This window comes from Limulus polyphemus, unplaced genomic scaffold (genome assembly GCF_000517525.1).
Source record: "Limulus polyphemus unplaced genomic scaffold, Limulus_polyphemus-2.1.2 Scaffold3113, whole genome shotgun sequence".
Classification (NCBI taxonomy): domain Eukaryota; kingdom Metazoa; phylum Arthropoda; class Merostomata; order Xiphosura; family Limulidae; genus Limulus; species Limulus polyphemus.
Genome location: NW_013668723.1, coordinates 64,754 through 74,687, shown reverse-complemented (window position 1 = coordinate 74,687; position 9,934 = coordinate 64,754). Strand labels below are relative to the sequence as shown.

The window sequence follows — 9,934 nt, the reverse complement described above, 5'->3', positions numbered from 1 at the left end:
GGCACATTGATATAGGTTTACAATGTCACGAGACAGATATCGCCAAGGGAAATTAAGTGGGGAATAAAAAACTTGAGCAAGTGAGAAAAAAATCAGACCAATGCCTAGATGGGCAAAAGTAAAGATAGCCTAGCAATCGAGTAATAGCTGTAGTGTGAGGTAAGTATTACTGGAAATACATTTTCGATTTAAGAAAATACTAACTTTTTCTCTAAGTAGATAGCTTGTTCTGATCGCAAGTTAACATTAATTAGTATAAATAGTTCTTCAAAAATGTTTACACTTAATTGTTATTAGAACATCGTTATGTATCTTACCAAGGAATATATTATTATAATATTATTACGCAATTGTAGTGCGTACAGTGAGTAGCCTTTGTGTACGGAGAGTTATTTTGAAAACAACTTTTTTTTTTTAATTTGCCAGGTCAGTAGCAATGCCTCTGATGAAGAAACCATTATTTTATAATTAGCATTTTCTAAAATTGAATTAGTAATGAAAGACATTATAGAGCTTATAGTCAATGATACATTAGTTTTATTCATGCCTCTGAATAATTCGAATACTGTAAGAAACAGCTAGAAAATTTACTGAATAAGGAAAGAAACATTTATTGAAGAATGTTGAACTTCTGTTGTATTGTATATCTAATATTTTTTTCACAAGTCCCAGAATAGTGAGCAACTGTTAATTCTCTTTTTAAGGGGGGATGATGAAAAGTGTCCTGGTAATTATAGGTCTGTTATTCTTACAACAGTAATTTACTAGGGGATTTAAGGTTGTGAATGAGTTGAATAATCACAGTAAGATAGAAATTTCATTTTTAAAACTATTTTCATCTTCTCTGTCATTATTTGTGTATAAAATTGGAGCTAGTCATGTGAGTAAAGTAAAACTTTACATTTAGCTTTTAAATATGTACCTTTTACACTGTTTAATTATTTTGGAATATTTGATTTGACCTTTCGTAATGTGCTAGCAACTTAAATATATAATAATAATGATAATATTGACGTGGTTTATTGTTTTGAATGTTTATGACATATTAAAGTATTTTGATTGTTGATTCTTTACTATAGCTGGAAGTTATGCTTAATTACAGATCATATACATCCACTGGTGCATTTAATGAAAGTTTACACTGTATCTCTGTTGAAACATCTAACAGGTAAGAATATTTTAAATCATTTAATATGCCAAAGCTCTTGGGGGTGAGAGGGAGTTCATGTTTTATTACATTGATATTCAAGTGATTATTTATAATATGAATCTAATTACTGATTTTGTGAAATCTTGCTTCTCAAATGTAACAAATTCAAATCTGGGAAGAAATTAGGATTCTTAACCATAAGAATTAAAAGTGGAACTGTGACAAAAGTTTAGTGATACATAAGAGTACTTGGAGTAGATGTATATTCAAAGAAAAACCTTGCAGACTAAGTATAGGACAAGTAAGTACCTACCTCACCAGGTGGGCCCGACATGGACAGTTGGTTAGGGCACTCGACTTGCAATCTGTGGGTCGCGGGTTCGAATCCCCATCACACCGATCATGCTCGTCCTTTCAGCCTTGGGAGTGTTATAATGTGACAGTTAATCCCAATATTCATTGGTGAAAGAGTAGCCCAAGAGTTGGAGGTGGGTGGTAATGACTAGCTGCCTTCCCTCTAGTCTTACACTGCTCAACTATGGACGACTAACGTAGATAGCCCTAGTGTAGCTTTGCGGGAAATCCATAAGAAACAAATCTTTCCAGGCAGTAAGTTTTAAGTGCACTGTGCTTATTTTTTCAAAGATTGTTTACTGTTAGTTCCTTTGCATTTACAGCAGGAAGATAGGACTTGCCATAAGCATGAAACTAGTGATAATTGTCAGTTATACATCTGTGTTATATAAATTTTTATTTTAAATTTTGAAAGTTCCACCATCCCTAGAAATTCCAATTCAGAACATTCCTTTATATAGTTGAAAAGTGTTTTAAGGATTTTGCTGTGTGTGTGTCTGTATATATGTATTGTGTATGTACAAAGATTTCAGTACATCATATATTAAAATTATTTTTAGTACATAAATCATAGTCACATGATAACCACAAGTTGATATAAAGTTGCGGTGGAATGGAGTCAATGAGATATTTGATATTTTTAAAAATTTGTAAGATTGGGATGCAACTGAAAATTAATACCTTTTGGGAAGGATATGTAACACAAAATATTCATACACATCAATTATAAATATTTGTTCAGATCATGAATTAGATTTTCCCAGATAGAGATATCACTTGTGCTTGTTGGTACTGGGAAACAAAGGAATATGTATCAACTTGGGACACCATGACCAATTGAAAAGAGATCTGCAACAAGTTCTACTATAGAACAGGTGAGAAAAGTCAGTGGTAAACACTGCCTACATATTCCAGGCAACAGTATGTTCAACATAATCAAGAAGGATCTCCATTTTTAAAAAGTGACAGATTATGACTAGATGTGCCAACATAGACTGTAATGACATGGTGAGGTTCTAGTACTCAGCTGTCTTCCATTAATGGACATCCTGCATATTATATGGCCAGGATTTTTCTTTGGATGACAAAAACTAAACGTTTGGAAATTTCTAGAATGACCATGCTTTAATCCCATAGACATAAAAAAAATTCTTTGTTTCGAGTTCCTAACTGATCCTAAATATTTTTTTCAGTTTATTTTTTTCTTGAATCAAATTTTGGCATTAGTTTAAAATTTTAAATTGCTGTTTGAATCCTTATAGTTTACTTGTAATGATCACAAGTGTAAATTGTGACTTTCACTAGTCAGTCTCTACCACTGGTGTAGTGATACGTCTAAGTTTTTGGACATCAGTTTTCTGTGTTTGTTTGTTTACGAATACCTGTCTAATTGCATTTTGTTTTTGCTCAGTATTTGAACTAAGGCTAACTTTTTTTCTTGTATTTTCAGCTAAATTCTTTATGAAAAGAGTAATGAAGAATTTTATTGTGTGAGCTGAGCACATATAAATTATATATTGAATTGACATCTGACTATGAAAATGGTTGCATATGACTTACAAAGACATTACTTTACCGAATGCCAAACAGACGTTTTCATGTTTGTTTCATCATGAATACACTGCCTAAACTATTGAGTAAAAAAAGATTTTATCAGTTGGGATGAAATTGTATAACCTATACTCATTGCAAGCCTAGAGTCAGTAATTATATAACAACAAAGTACTATTCAAAATTATATTGCATATTTCTGGGATGTATTTCTTGTCAAGTCTTCACAATGGCTTTCTGTGTGTGGCAAATCTTTATATGCTCATTGTAATTCAGCAAAAAAGGCATCAGTAATGAATGTCAGATTTGGTAGTATACATATGGATAACAAATAGCCATTTGGTCCTTCAAGGGTGACCACTTCAAGAAAAAGAAAAGTAGAAAATTTAAACCCACCTTTTATTTTTCAGGAAATCACTGATTCCTCCCCTTTAACCCAGTCTTTTCTAAAGTGCAAGATGTTGGCTACCACTGTTGCTGATGGCATCTCATTCCATGAGCTAATCACCTATTAGAAAAAGAAAATACTTTTAATTGAACCTCATTTGTCCCTATCTTTGTCAAATCTTAAATTTGTGTCCTTTTTTTTTAGTATTCAGGGAAATAAATCTGAGGCCTTTATCTTATTTATCCCCAGAATGACTTTATAAACTTCAATGAGATCACCTGTACCCTTCTTATTTCAAGATAAAAGGTTAAGACTATTTATGGCATGTTTTATAGAAAATATTGTATACTTATAGGTATTATAGATTGATTTCTATTTGATACGCATTATGAAGAAAAACTTTGATAATACTCAGTTAGTTTAAATAGTGCATGGGAATTTATTCAGATGTTTGTTAACTGGAAACTTTTTTTGTGATGATTGTATCTTGAACTCTTTGTAACTTAGTTTGAAAGTGATAATACAGGCTTATATTCCTGCAAAATAACTTTTTCAGGTATCACTTTGTGGTATGCGATGCTAGATTGGGTTCTTTGAAAGCATTGTTTGATAAAATTTCATATGTACAGGAAGAACTAAAATTTATTTTGTGAAAGACTTTCCACATGTTCACTGAGTATTTAGTTGCTCTACTCCTATACAACAGATGTGTCTAAAAGTTTCTGCTAAACTCGTATTGCAGAAATATGCGTATAATAAATCAAACGTAAACAGCAAAGGAAGAACCAACACAAGTGAACAAAGTCTTTATCTACAATAATATTTGTATGCATCACCAAATTACCATATTCTTACTTTCCATTATGATTTGTATTTGCTGCTAGGGTGAATAGGTTTTTCCAAACTTCTGCACAGAACAAATACAGGAATAAATGAAGACAAAAGAGGCTTAAGTCCTATGTGGATTTCCCACTTTTATAGTCTTAGCACAGTATTCCACAAGTAATTAAGTTACATACTTCAGCTACTGATCTACGCATAATTTTAACCATCTCAAGCCACACGCACAGATTTCATTATTACCTTCATAGAAGTCCACACGGAATCACATACATCCTTACTTTAGACTTAAGTTGCACACATAATCTTTAACTGTGTAAAAGAATTAACATGTGGTTATGACCTTTTGAAATCAATTTTACCATAATAGTATAATAATTTAGAGAAAACATGCAGAAGACGTGGAAGTTTTGAAAAAATTGTATACACCTGAGTAAAATTGTATTCTTAACTAGTTATTGAAAGGTGAAGTGACTTCAGTTATGACATTTCCACTGCACTTTAGTAAGTAAGATATAATAAATGAGAGTATTATGGTGTAGCATAAGAAAGTAGCTATATTAAACTGGTTAAATTGCAAGACTCATAAATTCATGTTTCTATTGGCTATTCGGTTAGGAGACTTTAAGAAAGTGTTCTCCTTGTATGTTTGATATAATTAAGAAACAACTTTGTACTGTACTGCATGTACGCTAGTAAAACTGTTTGTTAATTTGGTCCTAGCCATTTAAAAGAACAATAATAGCACAATAATAGAATAAGATCAGTTCTAAGAGCGGGGGAAAAGATTCAGATAACGGAGACGTATATATATAGAATTATGTTGTTGTGGTAGTTTGAGTTGTTAACTCTTTAGCTCAGTTGTTTCTAGATTTAAATCCTGTGTGTGGGAGAGACAAAAATTGAAATTACTACATGAAAACTGGTTCCCGAACTAGTGATCAGCCAACAACCCTGAGATAAAGCCTGAGGATAGGCCTTGTTTGTGAAAGGGGAAAAATGTGGTAATTGTTAAAAAGAGCTTTTACCAAAAGTTCTTTTTAGTTCAGTTTGTAGAACATTAACTTGTAGTGTGAGTGGCCCTGGGATCAAGTCCTGCATGTGAGAGAGACAAAAATTGAAATTTCTTGATTATTAGTTATATGGACTTCATAAAAATAGCTAGACACCCTGTTGTCATTGCTGGTATTAATTTATATAACAAGTTTATAAGTTAATGTGAGTCTTTGCATATTACATTGGTAAAACATAGACTTACTCTTTAAAATGGACCAGGATTTCCCTCTGCGTATTTGGTAACTTAAGTATCATTTGAACTTTCACATTACATTTGTTAGAATGAAGGTAGAAATGAATTTGGACAGATAAATTCTTCTGAAGGTCCTAGCCATTTAAAAGAATAACATCATAGGTTTAATACACATAGGCACTAAGTTAACAAATCAGGTGTAAATTTTGGGCCAAAAAAAAATGAATTGACATATTAAATCTTACGATTTGTGAATTCGTTTTGAAAAACAGAGTGGCTTAAATGATGTGTAAGGAAAAGTGACAACGTTGTGAAATTTTAATTAACAACAACTATATATATATAGTACAACAAAATGTCCACAGATGGTGCCAATTAAAATTCCCTGATGATGTTATAGTATTGAAAAATTAATTTTAAGTATAAGTTGAGAATGTACTATACATACATATGATATTCACTTATGCAAATATGTATATTCACAGACAGTTTTATCACTTCTGAACATCGGAAGAATTTTAGGAGAGTTCTCTAATATTTTACCTAGTAGCACTAAGTAGAAATCAATTAATACAGAGTGATAGTAGTCACTCAAGTTATTAGAAATGTTAATTAACACTTAACAGTGTCATTCTTCCCTGATGGATCAGTGATAAGTTTAGTGATTAACGAATGCTAAAATATAGGGTTCAAGTCATATGGTGGGGGCCCCCCCCAGTGGCACAGCTGTATGTCTGCGGACTTGTAACGCTAGAAACTGGGTTGCGATACTCATGATGGACAGAGCAGAGATAGCCCATTGTTTAGCTTTGTGCTTAACTTCAAACAAACAAACAAACCTATGGTGGAGAGGGTGTATATATAGCCCATTGTGTAGCTTTGCACTAAACACAAAACAGTTCCAGTACGTTTGACATGATGTAGATGTATCTGTTGAAATGTGTCAAGTGGATATTTTTAATAAAGTATACATAATCAAAATAGTGCTGTAGGATGGAAGAGATATAGTAAATGTAATTGCAAACTTCTGAATGGGCATACAAAGAACTTTATCACTTGCACGATTTGACTGTCAGAGGTTGACTATGTTCAAGTAGTTTCGTTTATTGTCGAAAGAATGCTCTCAATTTTTTTATAATATGTCTATTTTAATGTACATTGCATAATGATAATTTTTAAATTAAAGAAAGTACCTTGACCATTGCTTAATCTTTCAGGTATTCCAAATATTTGTATTAGTTGTTTGCTTGTTATGGTTTTCTGATGGCCACCTCAGACCACCGTAGGTTCAGGTAGCATAGCTGTCCCAAATTTTGAACTAGTAACCAGAGGAAAGGGAGCTAGTCAACAGCATCTTCCCCACAAGAGCTTTGTCTGGCTTTTTAAACAGAATGAAGACATCGATTGTTACTTTTATAATGATCCTTAGCTATACGCGCAGAGTGTATTTTGTGGTCTAAACCTTTGGACTCCTCGATTTCCCACTGGAATATGTAAAAATGTGTTATCTTAATAAAATAAGGTTAAAAACAAATATTGGTATCATTAGATGTTCTGGGTCAACATTATTTTTTAATTTCAGAGGTCTGATTTTTGTGACTGGTTGGTGACACTTGTAGCTGAAGGCAAAAAAACCTTGTGATAGAAAATTCCAATGATAAGACAAGTAATTTGAAATTCTTGTGTTTTGTTACTTGTTGTTTATTGTTTTTGGTATTGTTTGTTTGCACGAATGAGTCAACTAATTTATTTTGCTTTTAGATATTTATTCAAAACTTTTACATGAATATTATCAACAAAAAATTCAGAGCCTTTCATCGGTATATTTCTTTTTATTGATGGGTAATTCGATGAGCTAAGTTAATAAATATTAAAGAAATGCTTTTTTTAACCATGTACATCCAGATTATTTTTGGAAAGGCAACATTTGATTTTAATGTATTCATCAGTAAGCTGACATTTTTCTCTGATGGAATGAGGTACAATTAAGAAACTTCCAAAATTTTTCCTTTATCTTTCTTTCAAGAAATATTTTATTTGAATTCTACAGTCAAGCAATTTTACATAACTGAGAATGTGTAAATACAGTTAAAAGATATCTCGTCAAGTACCAAATTGAACTTGGTCGTATGTTTGGTGATTGTGCTGTTATTGTGTGGTAAGGGTTAACACGTGTAGTTAATAATTTGCAAGGCATTTCAGTACTACTGCCTCCAATGTTTTCACTGACGTTGCTAATAAAATTATATTTTAACCATGTATGATCAAACTCTTGATCTATCAAAACACAACTTGAAAACACATAACAACTAGTGGTATTGGAAAAAGCATATTACCTATGACTTTAGACAGATGTTTAGCTATGTTAATGTAGTTGTGCTGAGAGAAGTTCAGTTTCTAGGTTCAAACTCGGAAAGAGTTTATATCTTGTGCATAAATTATACTTCTTACCAGTAAGTGAAATTAACAAAGTAGTGTTTGAAAACTCTAGAAAAACACAATTATTCAATATGATGCAATAGATGTGTGGGCCTCATCACTAGTGAATGGTATATAACAAATTTAGGAGTTTTAAGGTTCAGTTCTTTTCTAAAAAAGTATAGTTCTCCAGTTAGAGATAGATTTTTTTTTTAACTTGTTTATGCATTTTGATTTTGTTTTAAAATACTTGCTCTTTCATGGAATTCTTTTGATTTAGTTTGTTAATGATAGGAATTTTTAAGGATTTTTGATGTCCTTTTTATAAGGTCAGTACACAAAGCTTGGAACATCGACTGCTGGACTTCATTTCAGAATTTATTGGAATTGGAAAAGTAGGTGTTCTGGGAAGTATCCTAGTATAGGGAAGATTTTTAGGGGAGAGGTGTAGCTTGTTCTTATGAATTGCTGGGTTTTTGAAACAAAATGTTTGGAGAATCAAATGATTGGTATCTAAGGTCATGAAACCAACTCATTGAAAGGGTGCAGCATGTGACCTATTTTGAATTCAAAAAATTAGTTTGTAAAGTGAATTTGAGATGGCAAAGTCTTCAGTTTTTATCATGAATATATTGGCAAGTACTGGAGCTACAGGGTTTCCCATACTGAGGCCTTCAATATGAATATAATTCACATCTTCAAACTGGAAAGTGGAAGATGTAGTAGCAAAGAGAAATAGTTTTCTTATAGTGTTGATATTTAAGCAAAAACAGGGATTAGAATCATTGTGGTATAATTTCAGGGAAGCATTTATTGCTTCAAGGACGTGAACAGATCTTTCGTACGTGGAATGTGAATAATTGAACAAAATAATTAAATTCTTGAAATGTTTTAATAAACATTTCAGAATTTTTTATGAAAGAGGAAGCATGAGGATTTTCCTAGGTTGTAGTTGTAAGCTGAAACAATAAGATATAAGAGGAAATTGGGTATGTGAGTTTTTAGGGGACTAAGTTTGAGAAGTATGGGAAGCTAAGGGACAAAGAAATTGATATATACTAATAGACAGTTGAGAAGTTTGTAACTGTAGAAGAAATTGTTTCTTTTGTTATTCTTTGGAAAGGGTTAAGTTAGTTTCCATATTTGGTAATGAGATGAATCGTCAAGGAGTGTGTGTATATCTTATGCTGCGCTATTGTCTGATCCATGACAACACGTTACTTTTGTCAGATTTCAATCAAATTATACTTTTATCACTTTTTAATACTTTTAGTTCTTTATGTTCTTTAGGAGAAAGGTTTGATTTTTAGCAGTCTAGGTTTGTCAGGAAGAAATTCGTGGACAAATAACATGAAGAACAGATAGAATTTGATAAGTTTCTTGAATTTGAGGAAAAGACAGAATGCGTAACTTTAGGTTTTGGTGGAGAATACTTTGATCTTGATTATTTGTACTATTATGAATGATTTCAGAAGAGGTGGGTTTATATGATGAACTAAAACATTCCTGAATAGCTATTTTTTTAGCAAAGTATTCCAATCCTGTCTGGAATTCAAGTGTAGGGAGAGTTCTGGGTTCAATAGTACAAGTGAAACCTTTCAAGTGTAGGGAGAGTTCTGGGTTCAATAGTACAAGTGAAACCTTTAACTCTCCCTACACTTGAAACTGGGTTCAATAGTACAAGTGAAACCTTTCAAGTGTAGGGAGAGTTCTGGGTTCAATAGTACAAGTGAAACCTTTCAAGTGTAGGGAGAGTTCTGGGTTCAATAGTACAAGTGAAACCTTTCAAGTGTAGGGAGAGTTCTGGCTTCAATAGTATAAGTGAAACCTTTCAAGTGTAGGGAGAGTTCTGGGTTCAGTAGTATAAGTGAAACCTTTCAAGTGTAGGGAGAGTTCTGGGTTCAAAAGTGAAACCTTTCAAGTGTAGGGAGAGTTCTGGGTTCAAAAGTGAAACCTTTCAAGTGTAGGGAGAGTTCTGGGTTCA

At 32.4% G+C, this 9,934-nt stretch overlaps 1 protein-coding gene across 1 annotated transcript in view; it reads left to right on the top strand.

Annotated features, from left to right (window-relative positions):
- Positions 1-9,934, top strand: part of LOC106468687 (phosphatidylserine decarboxylase proenzyme, mitochondrial-like) — a 51,555-nt gene that overhangs the window by 7,167 nt on the left and 34,454 nt on the right. Inside the window, exon 2 of the mRNA XM_022397053.1 lies at positions 1,103-1,168. The gene's annotated coding sequence lies outside the window, so the exon portion shown is untranslated. The remainder of the gene's footprint in view (positions 1-1,102; positions 1,169-9,934) is intronic.